This window comes from Rattus norvegicus, chromosome 2 (genome assembly GCF_021556685.1).
Source record: "Rattus norvegicus strain SHRSP/BbbUtx chromosome 2, alternate assembly SHRSP_T2T, whole genome shotgun sequence".
NCBI lineage: Eukaryota > Metazoa > Chordata > Mammalia > Rodentia > Muridae > Rattus > Rattus norvegicus.
Window position 1 is genome coordinate 1,181,805 of NC_141535.1, and position 16,474 is coordinate 1,198,278.

Below are 16,474 nucleotides of genomic sequence, written 5' to 3' on the forward strand. Positions count from 1 at the left end.
GTACCTGAGACCAGCCCAGGCGGGTGCGTTATCCCCCATCCCCAATCTGACTCTGGCAGGTTGCTCTCTCTGAGCGCAATGGTGGGTGCCTGGCAGCAGCGAATGCACGGAACCAGTGGGCGGGGCCCGCCTCCCACCAGACAGGAGGCAGGATGACCGACCCGGGCAACATGGCCCCTCTCGCGCCCAGGCACCCGACCAGCCCCTGCTGATGTGTCCCCACGGTGGGGAGAGCAGGCGAGGACGGGAGCGAGAGCGCCAGAACGAGCAGGAATGAGCCACGAGAAGGGTGGCCAGCCCGCGGCGCCGGTGGACAGGGAGACCTAGGCCCACGGAGACCCACCGGGCGTGGACGACCGCCGGACGCCGCCCAGTCTGAACTTCAGGAGACGGAGGGCCGAGGGGAGAGGCTCTGCGAGCAGAGTCCCAGCCGCGCGACGCCCCCCACCAAGGCAACCAAACTACAGGGGGCGTGGCAGCGATTGATCCTCAAAGGCCTCTCAGATAGCTGTAGCCCCAGGAGGAACCCGGGGCCTCAAGTGTGTTCATAGTGTCCATGATCAACGTGTCCTGCAATTCACATTAATTCTCGCAGCTAGCTGCGTTCTTCATCGACGCACGGGCCAAAGTGATCCACCGCTAAGAGTTGTATCGGTATCTGGGGTGTGAGCAGACTCGTATGGGTGCTAACAACAGCACCAGCTCCCCCGCACCCCCTGCTGAACCGGAAGAGAGGGGCCAATGGCGAGGCGGCTCCACCTCAGGCCGGCCAGTGGGAAACTAAAGAATACATGTGAAAAGAAAAAAAAGACAGGGTCGGGAACGGAAAGGAGGGACACACTGGACAAGGGACGCCGTGAACCCAGCATCCGGCAGCGGCCATCCAATGGGCGGGCAAGTCGGGCTCTCGGGCCCGGACCCCACGGGCGCCCAGAGGGGGACCGCGACACGGCCCCCCGAACGCCGCCTCTGGAAGGGCCGGCAACCGGAGGGGGCCCGCTGAGTCTCAGGGAGCACCAGGTGGAGGGAGGAAACGGGAATCCCTCCTGCGGACGACCGATGGGCAGTAGGGCGACCCCCTCCCCCGGGGTCTTTAAACTCTTGAGCCGGAACAGGACAGCTAGGTACCCGGACAGGAGCGGGGTGGACACGCGAGGTCCAGAAGGCGGGGCGGGCTGCGAGAGCCCACCCGTGGCACAGGCACCCCCTGCATGCGACAGAGACACCCCGGCACCTTCAGAGCGGGAGAGCTGTGGCAGAGGTGCTGCAGGTGCCGTGAGGAGAGGGAGCGGGTCCCGGCCACCGTGTACTGCGCCCCCCACACCCCCCCCCCCCGTGCACACGAGATGAGATCACGAGCCGGTTCAGAAAGAGGCAGAATGACCTCGGTATGCCGAGGGCCTTGGCTGGCCAGCAGGCAAGGGAGGTGCCGGCTGAGGAGGCAGCAGTGGTGGAGTCAGAGGCGGGTGCGCAGAGGCAAGGACATAGGCAGAAGAGCAAGGGAGAGAGAGAGAATTGAGGAGGTCCCTCGACGGACCACACCTGACACCCTCCCCGCACCTCTCCTTAACGACCCCCGGCTTTCCCAAAATGCTCACTTGGCCGGCGGCCACGGCACATGCCACGAATACGACCGGGACCCGGGGACGCGTCTCCCGGTGAGAGGAGGGACTTACACAGGCCCGAGAAAGGACCAGACACCCCCTCGGCCTTCTCCATTAATGATCCTTCCACCGGTTCACCTACAGAAACCTTGTTATGATTTTTACTTCCTCTAGATAGTCAAGTTGGACCTTCTTCTCAGCCCTCCGACAGGGCCATGGGCTGATCAGGCCTCAATAAACCATTCAATCTGTAGTAGGGAAGGGTGGTGTGTACAAAGGGCAGGGCTTATGACCGGCACTTACTGGGAATTCCTCGTTCATGGAGAATAATTGCAATCCCCGATGTCCATCACGAATGAGGTTCAATGGGTTACCCGCGCCTGCCTTTGTAGGGTAGGCACACACTGAGCCAATCAGTGTGGCGCTAATGCAGCCCCGGACATCTAAGGGCATCACAGACCTGTTATTGCTCAACCTCCGGTGGCTGAATGCCACTTGTCCCTCTAAGAAGTTGGGGGACACCGACCTCTCAGGGGGTCGCGTAACTAGTTAGCATGCCAGAGTCTAGTTCGTTATCGGAATTAACCAGACATATCGCTCCACCATCTAAGAATGGCCATGCACCACCACCCACAGAATCGAGAAAGAGCTATCAATCTGTCAATCCTGTCTGTGTCCAGGCCTGGTTAGGATTCCTGTGTTGAGTGAAATTAAGCTGCAGGCTCCACTCCTGGTCATGCCCTTCAGACAATTCCGTTAAGTTTCAGCTTTGCAACCATACTCCCCCCGGGAACCCAAAGACTTTGGTTTCCCAGAAGCTGCTTGACTATCTTGGGAATAACACCGCCGCATCACCAGTTGGTATCTGTTTAGTTATGTACCCCCATTTGTTTTTCTTTTTCTTTCTCCATTTCTCTTACTTTTCCTTTCATTGGGGGAGGGGATTTTTTAATTCACATTTTAAATATGATTTTCCTGATTTGCCCTCTAGAAACTGGCTATTATGTCCCCTCATGCCTCCTGTTCTGAGGGCAGTTCCTCACTCACCCACTCACTCCTTCCAACCTGCCCATTCTGACAGTTCCCTACACTGGGGCATCAAGCCTTGGGCATTTGCTCCCATTGGTGCCTGAAAAGGATATCCTCTGCTTCATATGCAGATGGAGCCATAGGCTCATCCTTGTGTATTCTTTGGATGGTTGTTTAGTCCATGGAAGATCGAGGGCAGGGGTTTGGTTGGTTGATATTGTTCTTCTTATGGGGTGGCAAACCCCTTCAACTACTTCAGTTCTTTCTCTAACTCCACTTTTTGGAACCTTGTTCTCAGCTCAATGGTTGACTGCAAGCATTCTCCCTTCTTCCCTCCCTCTCTTCTTCCCTCTCTCCCCACACCGCTCTATGTTTGTATGTTTGTGTGTTTGTGTGTCTCTGTGTATGTGTGTCTGTCTGTCTGTCTGTCTGTCTCCATCTCTGTCTGTATTCTTTCTAAGTGAATGTCACTTTTCTTTTCTTAGATAAAGTGATGAGATAAGAGTCTTACCCAAACTATGCAAATACGTCCTTTAGGCTGAGGCCAGAGTATTTTTTCCCTCTGTTCAACTATTTATAGACCTAATACTAGGACCTTCTAGCCTCCATGTAATCCAACCTTCCAAGCTGACTAATTCAATATGGTTTCTCTTGGCATCTTCATGAGTTGTTCTGCTTGGACTCACATTAACTTGGACAATGTGTTACAATCTTCTGGATCCTTCTAATTCTCCAGCTTTTTCTGTTTTCCCCAGTGAATAGTTTGTTCTCTCAGAAGCTGAATCTGTAAAATCATGTCCAGAAAGCTTCCGTAACCACATGCCACAGAGCACAACTTCTCTTTCTTGCTTTACTTCTCTCTGTCTTTTTTTGTCTATTTTTGTCTCTCTTTCTCTACTCTTGTGTATTCTCTGATTCCTAAGCTGTTCTCATGTGAATTGGGCATATTTTATCTGTGATACAGTCTGTCACTTTTTTCTTTGAATTACTACTTTATCAAGCCCTCAATTATATGACACTTTCAAACATGGCTACTTCCATATATAAACTAACCTTACAATGTACAATCATTTTGCTAATATTTATCTACCTAGTTCTTACCTGGACCTATTGGTTGTAAAGAATTAAGCTTTCAGGATGCCTATATTTATGGCAGAAACTTTCTGACCTGTCATATATGATGTCCTCTGTCTCAAAGATGAGGGTATTAGAATAAAATTATTGTACACATTTTCTAGAAGGTTGAAAGATTCAACTTGAGTCTTATTTTATGATCCCATTAGCAGCCATCAGTCCAAAACACAAAATCACTAAAACAAATCCTAGTTGCATCAGGTAGGGTGGGAAGATATCCCAGTGATTAAGCAGGCAGGAAATGTTAGAGAGACATGAAAAGAAGATTGTTTATTGGTATATATTTATGGCTTGCTCAGCCTGTGTTTTTATAAAAGCTAGAACAATAAGCCCAGGAGTGGGACAACCTACAGTGAGCTGGGCCCTCCAACAAAATTATTGATCAAGAAAGTGCCCACAGGCTTTTTCATTGGACAATCTTATGAAGAGTTTTTTCTCAGTTAAGATTTCTTCTTCCAAGTTATCTCTAGTTTTATATCACGTTGATAAAAAACCTTCTTATATAGTTTGTAGGTGAGAGTTTGTGGGTGGATATCTCTAAGCTTATGTATTGAAGTGATATCATTAAAAATTTTACAAAAGAATGGCTAATAATAACCTGTGTGTGTGTTTCTTTAATTCCGCAGGTTTTCACCCGATTATCGGTACCGTGTCGGTGCTGGCATTGGGCACCGACAGTGTATTTCAGTGAAATTATGTGTGTATATGTGTTTTTGCATGCCCACAGATATTATATGTATCATAATAGGGTATTAAAGAGAACAATGTCTTAATCTAAAGAAATGTTTTAGATTGTAGCACACACCAGCATGAAAACATTCCTTTTTTGGCATGGAGTAGCAATTCGGCTTGCAACAATAAATTATGAACATACTAGGAAGAGTGAAATAGCTCAGTAGGTAAAGATATTTGTTGCCAGGGCAGTTAACCTTGGTTTGGTTCTTGGGACATACACAATGGAAGGAGGAAATGAATGCCATAAATTGGACTCCGTCATCCACTTGTGTGCAATCACATGCAGAAACAAGCAAATACTCAACTAAAAGAATCAGAAAATTAGAATTCCATAAATATAGGACTTAAAATATATGCATAAATTAAAGTAAGGAAATAGGTTGACATGAGATATGGTAAGAATTCTGTAAAGCTGATACATACTCAGACTTAGAGAAAGTATCTCTATACATATGTGTGTTCCGTTTCACCCCTTTCTGAAGCAAGAAAAAAATTACATACATGGAATTTCTGCATAGTATTACACAGCAACAGAACATAATATTGAGAATTAAAAGAAGAATACATATATAGTTCATATGAAAGCAACTTGGTCTTGCAGAGATAAGCTAAACAACTCCTGGATACTATAAGTTCAGACTCATGAACATGTATTACTCAGATTGATGAATCAAAAAACTTAAATATGGGGCATGTAGATTCCAGAGACTTTTCCACAGTTGTATTGTGTAACCAGGGTGACCAGGCAATAGCACTTGTATTTGTATCACTTAGATTTATAGGGACCTTTCCTTGCATGGTGGAGGAATAGGCATCTACACTGAAATGTACTATATGTAACTAGGGAAATAAAACAAAATGTTCTCCTTTATAACCAAACCAGGAATACTACTAGGAGATTCCAGGTTTCTTAGTCACATCGTGAAATAGAATCAAGTGACCTTGTTCCAATATGATATTCTTCATTCTTTCTGAGATATGAGGTAGAGGATGAAAGAAAATACCCCAAAACCTGGGTTTAGGGTAATATATTAGTTAAAAATGTCAAGTGTATGAGTCCAAGGGGAGCTGACATCCATCAGGAGTCCTGGAATACTTTTACTGGACTCTCCACAGTGGTTGCCTGTGTAGGATTTAGTTGCTGAATCAGCACTCATTTTTCAAATGTAGAAGACATCAAAATATAGACAAGAGGGATCATCCTCATATTCATTTACAAAGCACCCCCACAAGTTTTCTATTGTCTTACTTGGAAAGGATAAATTTAAAAGAGTAAAACAATATTATTATACTCAAGGAAAAAGCTTGTGTCAAAGAAACAAAACAACAATTAAAGGCAAAAGTCTATGTTTTTCAATAGAGTGACTATAAGGAAAAGAAGTACACTTTAAGCAGCCATTGTTATCTTCTTCAAATTTTTGGAGCATGGATGTTATAAAATGAATGATAAGATAGAATAACAATGTAGGGTGAGAAGCTAATAGAGAGGAGCAGAAATTAAAATCAAAGCAGCTCAGAGCATCAAAGAAGCCTGTGGTAAAACCAAATCTGCAGCAACACAATTGTAAGCAATACCCATTATGGAAAAGTAAAAGACAATGCAAAAGGCACATTAATGTATATGATGGACACTTGTGTCAACTTGGATTTAGATGCCTCTATATCTGGAGGGGTTTGTCTCCTATCGAGAAGGCAAAATGTTCCCCTTCAGAAATTTGAAGTAGATTGTATAATTTTACCCTCTTTGTCCTAGTAAAAAAAAAAAAATAAGGCCAGAAAATAAATTAAATTGTAAACGTGTGTATGTGGGTGCTGTGTCTTTATTAAATTATGTGTGAGTATTTGCATGTCTAGGGTTGCCTGCAGAGACTAGAAAAGTAAGAGTATTAGGTCCCTGAAACTGAAATTACCAGTGATTATGAGTCATCTTGTTCTTTGAATCTAACATGGGTCTTCTTCAAAAGTAGTACATGTTCTTACCTTCTCTGTCATCTCTCCAGTCTCCTGTAAAAATAAGTTAAAAAAATGATTTCTGTTGCCTAAAGACAAGGAGGCTGAATGAATATAATGATTCTGAGGTTATTTTTAAAGATGAAATTCATTATGATAGACAATGGGCATAATATATGTAAAACTAAAAAAAGATAAAGTGCAAAAAATAAGGAACAGTGTGATGTATGAGAGATGTTGCAGGGTAAAAAATGACATGAAACTTTCTAAAGAGGCTTGAGTCTGCTTATAAGGTCGCAGTACTTTGTGTGTACATGTTTGTGTGGGGGTACATATGTCTGCAGGTGCATGTCCTCAGGTGTGAATAAGGTGGTCAAAGATCAATACTGGGTATCATTCTCAGTCACTCTCTACTGTATTGATTTTGTGACATGATCTCAAGCTGACCATGGAATTACCAATATAGCTAGACTGGGGCTCTGTCAAGCCACAGGGTTTCTTTCTTCTCCATTTCACAGGCACCAGGATGATTAGCTTGGAACACAGTCCCATGACTTTTTACATGTTCTCTGGAGACTGCACTCAGATCCTCATGCATATATCAGAAATAATTTAGCAGAGGTGCTACCTCTTTCTGGCAGTGGCCATGTAGCTGCTGCAAGGAATAGCATATGAGTGCTTCAGTGACAGGATTCTACTGTGGCAAGTCAATGGAAACCACTTCTCAGTTGACAAGGGAAATTTGGTGGCCTTTATATTTAGTACCAAGTTGGCATTCCTTACAAGCTCTCCTTTCCTTCATTGTACTGCATATAGTCATTATCAAAATTGTATCACTTCATCAGTCATGGACAAGGCCATCTGGAGTCACACAGGCTAAGGCACTGTGGATGATTCTACATCTTTCTCAAAACTCCTTCAAGGAATAAAATGCTCTTCACCTCTTTTTGTATCTATCAATCCTCCAAATGTTACCATAAATCCTGGGAATTTGAGACTTATAATCAGATCTTTTGAGAAGTACCCAGTCACACTGAGCAAGTCTGTGTCAGTTGTGGAGAGAGGTAGGTCCTGCTTACATAACTGTTTTTAAGAAGCTATATCTGATAAGTAGAGACATGGACAATGCAGAGATTATGTGGGATTGATAGAGACTTGAAAATGGCTCTTAGAATGATTACATCTTACAAAGATCTATATATTAGAAAGATGCCTAGAAGATCTGCTTTGTAAAATGGACTTGTCTGTCTGCAATTAAAAGGGAATTATGATAGGAGATAATAACTAGAGATAGTTTACCAACAAATGTTTAATTCGGCCTCTCACCATGCATAACTATGTAACCATGTTTGCTACCAGACTGGTATGTCTTCCTGTTTACAGGACAGCCTGCCCAGACATCTCTTTTGTCTTGCTGAAATTGTGCTTTTTAATGCAAAATAAGTTTAGGTGGTGACTGATCCAAGGAATGGGAGAAGGAGAAGGGAAACTATTGGGGGATCTATGTATAGATAGAGCTTTTGAAATGTGGATATTATTATTTCTTTTAATAATGTAAGCAATGTTATCACTGCTTGGGTAAGCCCAACTGTCATTGTATAAATATAGAAGGCTCAAGTTATTTGTGGCCACTTTTCTGAAAATCAAAAGGTGGTCAGTGTCTTCACTTTTGTTAACTCCCCTTCTCCAACTCAGGACCTAAACATTATAGCTAGAACTGGCATTGACATCTTCTTGGTTCCTAAATTTTAATTTTTAAAAATTTGTATTAGATATATTTCTTTACTTCCATTTCAAACATAATTCCCCTTCCCAATTTCCTGTATATAAGCCCCCATTCCCTCCTATCCCCCTCCCCATACAGGTATTCCCCCTATACATCCACTTTATCCCTCTCCCATATTCCCCTGCACTGGCGTTCCAACCTTGGCAAGGCCAGGGGCTTCCCCTTCCCCTGGTGCCCCAACAAGTCTATTCTCTGCTATATATGTGGTTGGAGCCCTGGATTATTCCATGTATAGTGTTTCGGTACTGGTTTAGGCCCTGGAAGCTCTGTTTGGTTGGCATTGTTGTTTTGATGGGGTTGCATGCTCCTTCAACTCTTTCAATATTTCGTCTAATTCCTTCCAAGGGTGTTGTTCTCAGATCAGTGGTTTGCTGCTAGCATTGACTTCTGTATTGGACATCCTCTGGATGTGTCTCTCAGGAGAGATCTATATCTGGCTCCTTTCAAGATGCATTTTATAACTTCATCAATCTTATCTAGTATACATATATATACACATACATATACAAATATATACACATATATACACATATATACACATATATACATACACACACATACATACACACACACACACACACACACACACACACACACACACATATCCCCTTTTAAGAAGGAGTGGGAGCATCTGAACTTTGGTCATCCTTCTTCTTGAGCATCCTGTGGTGTGTGGATTGTATCTTGGGTAATTTGAGCTTTTTGGATAATATCCACTTATCAATGGGTGCATACCAAGTGTGTTTTCCTGTGATTGAGTAACCTCACTCTGGATGATATTTTCTAGTTCATTCCATTTGCCTATGAACTTCATGAAGTCATTGTTTTTGATATCTGAGTAGTACTCCACTGTGTAGATGTACCAGTCTTTTTAATCCATTCCTCTGTTGAAGGGCATATGGGTTCATTCCAGCTTCTGACTATCATAAATAAGGCTGATATGAACATAGTGGAGCATGTGTCTTTGGTGTATGTTGGAGCATCTTTTGAGTATATGCCCAAGAGAGGTATAGCTGGGTTCTCAGGTAGTGTAATCTCCAATTTTCTGAGGAAACTCCAGACTGATTTCCAAAGTGGTTGTACCAGTTTGCAATCCCACCAACAATGGAAGAGTGTTCCTCTTTCTCCACATCCTCCCCAGCATCTGCTGTCAACTGAGTTTTTTATATTAGCTTTTCTGAATGGTGTGAGGTAAAATTTCAGGGTTGTTTTGATTTGCATTTCCCTGATGACTAAGGATGTTGAACATTTCTTTAGCTGTTTTTTAGCCATTCGATAATCCTCAGCTGAGAATGATTTGTTTAGCTCTGTACCTCATTTTTAATAGGGTTATTTCACTCTCTGGGTTCTAACTTCTTGAGTTCTTTGTATGTTTTAGATATTAGCCCTGTATCTGATGTAGGATTGGTAAAGATCTTTTCCCAATCTGTTGGTTGCCATTTCATCCTATTGACAGTGTCTTTTCCTTTACAAAAGCTTTGCAGCTTTATGAGTCCCATTTGTCGATTCTTGATATTAGAGCATGAGCTATTGGCATTTTGTTCAGGAAATTTTGCCCAGTGCCCATGTGTTCGAGACACTTCCCCATTTTTTCTGCTCTTAGTGTGAGTGTATCTGGTTTGATGTGGAGGGCCTTGATCCACTTGGACTTAAGCTTTGTACATAGTAATAAGAATGGATCAATTTGCATTCTTCTACATGCTGACCTCCAATTGTACCAACACCATTTGTTGAAAATGTTATCTTTCTGCCATTGGATGGTTTTAGCTCCTTTGTCAAAGATCAAGTGACTATAGGTGTGTGGGTTTATTTCTGGGTCTTCAATTCTATTCCACTGATCTATCTGTCTGTCTCTGTACCAATCCCATACAGTTTTTATGACGATTCCTCGGTAATACTGCTTGAAGTCAGGGATGGTGATTCTCACAGAAGTTCTTTTAATGTTGTGTATAGTTTTCGCTATCCTGGGTTTTGCAAATTGCTTTCTTTATCTCTATAAAGAATTGAGTAGGGATATTGACGGAGACTGTATGGAATCTATAGATTGCTTTTGGCAAAATGGCCATCTTTACTATATTAATCCTGCCAATCCATGAGCATTGAAGACCTTTCCATCTTCTCAGTTCTTCCTCAATTTTTTTCCTAAGAGACTTGAAGTTCTTGTCATGCAGATCTTTCGTTTGCTTGGTTAAAGTCACACCAAGATATTTTATATTACTTGGGAATATTGTGAAGGGTGTCATTTCCTTAATTTTTTTCTCAGCCTGTTTATCCTTTGAGTACTGAATTGTTTGAGTTAATTTTATACCCCGGTACTTTGCTGAAGTTGTTTATCAGGTTAAGTAGTTCTCTGGTGGAACTTTTGGGGTCACTTAACTATACTATTATATCATCTGCAAATAGTGATAATTTGATTTCTTCCTTTCAAATTTGAATCCCTTTAACCTCTTTTCACTGTCTGATTGCTCTGGCTATGACTTCGACTATTAGATTGAATAAGTAGGGAGAGAGTGGGCAGTCTTGTTTAGTTCCTGATTTTAGTTGGGTTGCTTCAATTTTCTCTCCATTTAGTTTGATCTTAGCTACTGGTTTGCTGTATATTGCTTTTACTATGTACAGATATGGGCCTTGAAATTCTGATTTTTCCAGGACTTTTATCATGAAGGGGTGTTGAACTTTGTCAAATGCCTTTTCTGCATCTAATCAAATGACCATGTCATTCTTATCTTTGGGTTAGTTTGTATAGTGGATTACATTGATGGATTTTCATACATTAAACAATCCCTGCAACCCTGGAATGAAGCATACTTGATTATGATGGATGATCATTTTGATGTGTTCTTGGATTCTGTTTGTAAGATATTTATGAGTATTTTTGCATCAATAATCATAAGGGAAATTGGTCTGAACTTCTTTTTCTTTGTTGGGTCTTCGTGTGGTTTCAGTACAAGATTAATTGTATAATCTTATTATACAATTATTAATTCATAGAAGGAATTTAGGTGTGTTCCATCTGTTTCAATTCTGTAGAATAGTTTGAACAGTATTAGTATGAGGTCTTCTGTGAAGCTCTGGTAGAATTCAGACCTGAATCCATCTGGACCTGGGCTCTTTTTGGTTGGGAGACTCTTAATAACAATAACTGCTTCTATTTCTTTAGGAGTTATGGGGGTATTTAGATGGTTTATTTGTTCCTGATTTAGCTTTGGTACCTGGTATCTGTCTAGAAAACTGTCTATTTCCTCCAGATTTTCCAGTTTTTTTTGAATATAGGATTTTGTAGTAGGATGTAATTTTTTTTTTAATTTCTTCAGATGCTGCTCTTATGCCTCCCTATACATTTCTGATTTTGTTAATTTGGATACACTGTCTGTGACCTCTGCTTAGTCTAAGGGTTTATCTGTCATGTTGATTTTCTCAAAGAACCAGCTCCTGGTTTTGCTGAATCTTTGTATACTCATTTTTGTTTGTACTTGGTTGATTTCAGCTCTGATTTTGATTATTTCCTGCCTTCTACTCCTCTTGGGTTTATTTATTTCTTTTTGTTCTAGAGGTTTTAGCTGCGCTTTCAACAGTGGCCCTTAGAATTGGGGGTGATTTGGAGGGTGCGTTTTGGGTCTTCTTGGCTATTCCATTGTCTTTATAGGTGATATCTTCTGTCCTAATGTGGTCTTTATCTGGTTGGCTATTTTAACAACTACCTCTAAGGAGAGATCACCTTAGTTGGATGGGGGGAGGTGGAGTAAGGGGAGAGGCAGGTGGAAGCTCCTTTGTTTTTTAATGGAGTCCTGCCCTGGGGGGAGAGGGAGGAGCAGACAGTCTGTTTAGTGTCTCCTTTGAAGCCTTGGGGGTTTTCTGCATCAACTCAGCCACAGGGCACATCCCCTAGGTGAAACCGGACTTAGAAGTTTGAGCACACTTACCCCACACTGCCACAGGGTGGGTGTTGGGCTGTGGAAAGCTGCAAGAACACTGCCGGGGTGGGGGTTGGTGGTGGTGGTGCTGGAACTGAGGAATTTTTTTTTTAATGTTGTGTTTTTGTGTGTGTGGGTTAACTGTTTGTTACAGAAAAGAGGAGAAACAGTTTGTCCAATGGGGACATTCGCTTGGCCTATCAGCCTTGGGGGATTCCACAGAAGTCCAAAAGGTCATGCCCTGTGGCGTTAAGTGCCTGCTGCTTTACCAGGTTGGATAGGGAGTCTGCCAAAACCAATTGCAGGCTGTTTTGCAGGCTGTCAGGATTTAGACAGGGGCTTGAGGGACCTTCAGCCAACTCCAGAGAGTAGCTCTGGCCAGGAGCCTTCAGTTGCCCCTTCAGCTTGACCTAAGCTTGAGATGGTGCTGACTGAAAACTCAGCAGTAAAAGATAGGTTGCTAGTCTCCTGAGTTGGGGGAGGTGACTCACCTTCCCGCACTACAGTTTTGTTGATCATTGTATGAGCACTACATTTTAGGGCTCTGGTGCCCGAGTGCTCTCCGCAGTGAACTCTGACCAGGCTGGCTAGTTGTGTGGCTACAGGTAAAGGGAGAAAGATCTCAGGCAGGGAGGAGGAACATTTTTTTGCCACCCCAACTGCCTGTCCTTCTCCTTACCCAGACTGCCTGCCACTTTGGGCTGAACCAGCAGGGGACTGACTAGCCAGTGAGGAGTGCAAGGGAGATTCTGGCTGTGATGATTTAAAGAGAGCAGATCTCATCTCCAAGTGGCTCTTATAACAGAAGCTTGTAGACAATGGAATAATTCCTACACGCCTTTCCTTGTGCTTAAATAGTTTAGTGAATGGGTCAGTGTCTGACAGAAGGTACTTCCTATTGGTTTGTCCTGAGAGCTTGGGAAGACCTCCTCATATACTTATTTGTAGGTGTGATCCTGCTTCTACCTCTGATCTGTCTTGAGCCTACATGACCTGTGGTGAAGGGGCTTGCAGCATTGCCCTACATGACTGGTCTGTCTTAAACCTCTATAAAGGGGTCTTTGGGGGGAACTGATATCCTGGGAAATTGGGAAGGCACCGGCAGTCCCCTTTAAGTGTCCTGGGGATTCAACCTATCTCCAGCAGGAATCAGGGTACCTTTCACTGCCTGCCCCTCTAGTGAATTACATTGATGGATTTCCATATATTGAACCATTTCTGCATCCTTGGGATGAAATCTACTTCATCATGATGGATTATCATTTTGATGGTTGCTTGGATTTGGATTGTAAGAATTTTATTGAGTATTTTTGCTTTGATATTCATAAGGGAAATTGCTCTGAAGTTCTCTTTCTTTCTTGTTTTTTTGTGTGGTTTAGGTATAAGCATTGTTGGTATCAAGTGTTGCCTTTAGCTGTAACACCATACATTCCCAGAAGACCTTTTGGCTCAAGTCTCACCTCCACCTGGGCACCTTTACCTCACAGTACAAATAAAAGCAGACTCCCTCCACCCTCACTCTCTTTTCTGTTCTTTCTCTGGCCCCTTCCCCTTGTATTTAATAAGGGAATTGTTAAATCTCACCACATGGAACCGTGTTGGTATTGGTTTGCTGTGTTCTTTCTGGTCAGGCGGAGCCAATATTTAATAGCAACAAGCATAATTATGGTTTCACAGAAGGAATTGGCTAGTGTTCCTTCTTTTTCTATTTTGTGGAATAGTTTGCACCATATTGGTATGACATCTTCTATGAAGGTCTCATAGAATTCTGCACTAAATACATCTGGTCCTGGGCTTTATTTGGTTGGGAGACTTTTAATAACCGCTTCTATTTCTTTAGTAGTTATGGGACTGTTTATATTCTTTGTGTGATCCTGACTTAACTTTGGTACCTGGTATCTGTCTAGAAAATTATCCATTCAATAGAGATTTTCCTGTTTTCATATAAATCAAGGATGTAATTACAAAATATTAATTTTAAATTAATATTCTAAATAACAATTTTGTGTTACAACAAATAAAAGCAGTTTTTCAAAAAACAAAACAAAACAAACAAACAAAAAGCAAAAACAGGGTATGTTGCAAAACACAGCAGGTGAGCCCTAAACTATGACATTTAGGAAGCAGATTTTGTTCTGAAAATATTTCCGCCTATATTAATGGAACCAAGATCATACATGGTTCAGAACCAAGAAGTATACCTTTTGAGTGTGCACAGTATTGTAATATGTATTGACAATAGGTCAATATTACTTCCTGAAAACTATTTGAGCCAATATAAAGGTAGGGGAAGAAAAGTATGAAAAGGGCGGCCACCACATTCTCAAACTTGAAAAGGTAAGATATTCCAAAAACAGTTAGAAAACATTTACTGGGAGTCTAATCCTGATGCTGAAACAAAACCAGAAAAGAAAGTCATACACCAATATCTCTGATGACCATAGGTGCACAAGGCATTAATAAAATACGTGTAAACCAAATGCAGTAACACAGATTTCCGATTAGGCGTAAGGCAACTTCATCCCAGAGATGGAAGAAAGTGTCAATACATGAGAATTAGCATAATCTACCACATAAGTACACATACCACCCTATTGCATACATAAAAGACCTTTGATAAAATACAGCCTCCATTTGTGAGGAAAGTCTTGTAGAGAATAGGGATACAAGGCATTTATCTCAACTTGATAAAGGCAATATACAGCAAAAGTCATCCAAAAGAGAGAAGAATTCAAAGTACTTGTGTTGGAATCAGGACCAAGACAAGGATGTTCCCTCTTCTCATTTCTCAACATCCTTCTTACAGTTTTAGGTCAAGCAATTAAACAAGTCAAGGTAATGAAGCAAATACAAATGAGAAGGGAAGAAATCAATATATGTTTATTTTCAGGTTTTAAGATTCTATACATAAAAACTAAATCATAAAAAAAAAACTCCTAGAGCTGATAAATGTTGATAAAAGTTGAAAAACACAGAGTTAAAGCACAGGAATCATTATCCTTTTTATATACAAAGACAAACACAGAAAGCAAGGGGACAATACTATTCTCAGTAACTAAAACAAAACAAAACAACAAAATACTTGAAATAAATATGACAAAGGAATGTGTGCCATGAAAACTGTAAAACACTAAAGAAATTCACTGAACATATTCCTGCTTAAGAAACAGCTACAGGTGTTTCTTGCCCTCTTGCTAAGAGCAGAAGAATAAATAATACTCTGTTAGTACTCAGTGGCTTCTGGGATTTTCTTAACATTCACATCACCACAGAGAACCACAAACAAATAAGAAACCTCTTAAGTTATTGAGAAGCAAATCCCAAGCTCCATGCATTTTTCATGTAAATGAAATAAACTATTTATCAACTTTAAAATGGAGATAGGATGTAGTATGCACCGTCCTCCCCCCCGCATGCCCCCCCCCCCCGATTACCATAGTCCTGTGGGTGCGACCTCAGTGTGACAGCTCCAAGGACTATGTGTCCTGAGAGCTGTGTGTCCTGAGGACTTGATGCTTTTATGGAGTTCTGCTCTGTTCACTGCCAGCATGTTCCTCATAATCTAAGAATTATGGGAAAACTTCAAGGTGCCTCAAATCACTCACTGGCCAACATCTCTGGCACTAACAATTGATTTCTTATACACATTTTTGCCCTCAGCTTCCTGATGAGATTTATTAAGAATTGCTCTTGAGTAGATACTCATTCTGAGGATTTAAAGTAGATATGACTGATTTTTAAAATAAGTGGTTAGATCTGTGAGTCTTTTAAGAATACTTTTTAAGGATAAATAATGAAATAATTACTCCTGTCTTTGTCTAGAAGAAAACTAAAACAATTACCTTGTGATTTAATGATGCTTCAAAGACTTGGCTGGGACATATAAGTGATGGAACAAAGAATAAAGCACAAGGGTTAGGGCATCCATCAACTATGTGTATCTGTTAAGGCTTGTGTATGATGGGCTGGAACACTGTTCCTTCTACCATCAACTCTGTGTGTGCGTGTGAGTGTGTGTGTGTGTGTGTGTGTGTGTGTGTGTGTGAATTTTCTCTCTTCCCTGGTCTTTCTCACTGACCCCAAGGAGTTAAGAGTTCATAGGTTTTTCGCTGATCATAGAGAGTGCCAACCCCCCAGTAACTTAAGCTTTGCTCCCCCAGAAAACTGTCTGTTGAGTAACATCTCTAGTCGCTGGCTGCCTGTTGCAGCATCCCCATAGGTGTCTGGATCCACCCCCATCAGTAACTTTAAGCACTGACGCCCATCGGAAGGCTCCCTGCTTCATTTTACCCACCACACAGATGCCAACATTGGTCATCAGC

General features: G+C 41.9%; 1 non-coding gene and 2 pseudogenes across 1 annotated transcript; 1 reads left to right on the forward strand and 2 right to left on the reverse strand.

Annotated features, from left to right (window-relative positions):
- Window positions 1-16,474, forward strand: part of LOC148006609 (uncharacterized) — a 2,902,548-nt pseudogene that overhangs the window by 1,132,529 nt on the left and 1,753,545 nt on the right.
- On the reverse strand, window positions 495-648 carry LOC120101164 (5.8S ribosomal RNA). Its single transcript, XR_015679427.1, has one exon. It is a non-coding gene; the product is annotated as a 5.8S ribosomal RNA (ribosomal RNA).
- Window positions 1,720-2,585, reverse strand: LOC147995890 (18S ribosomal RNA; annotated as a pseudogene; the record flags this gene model as incomplete).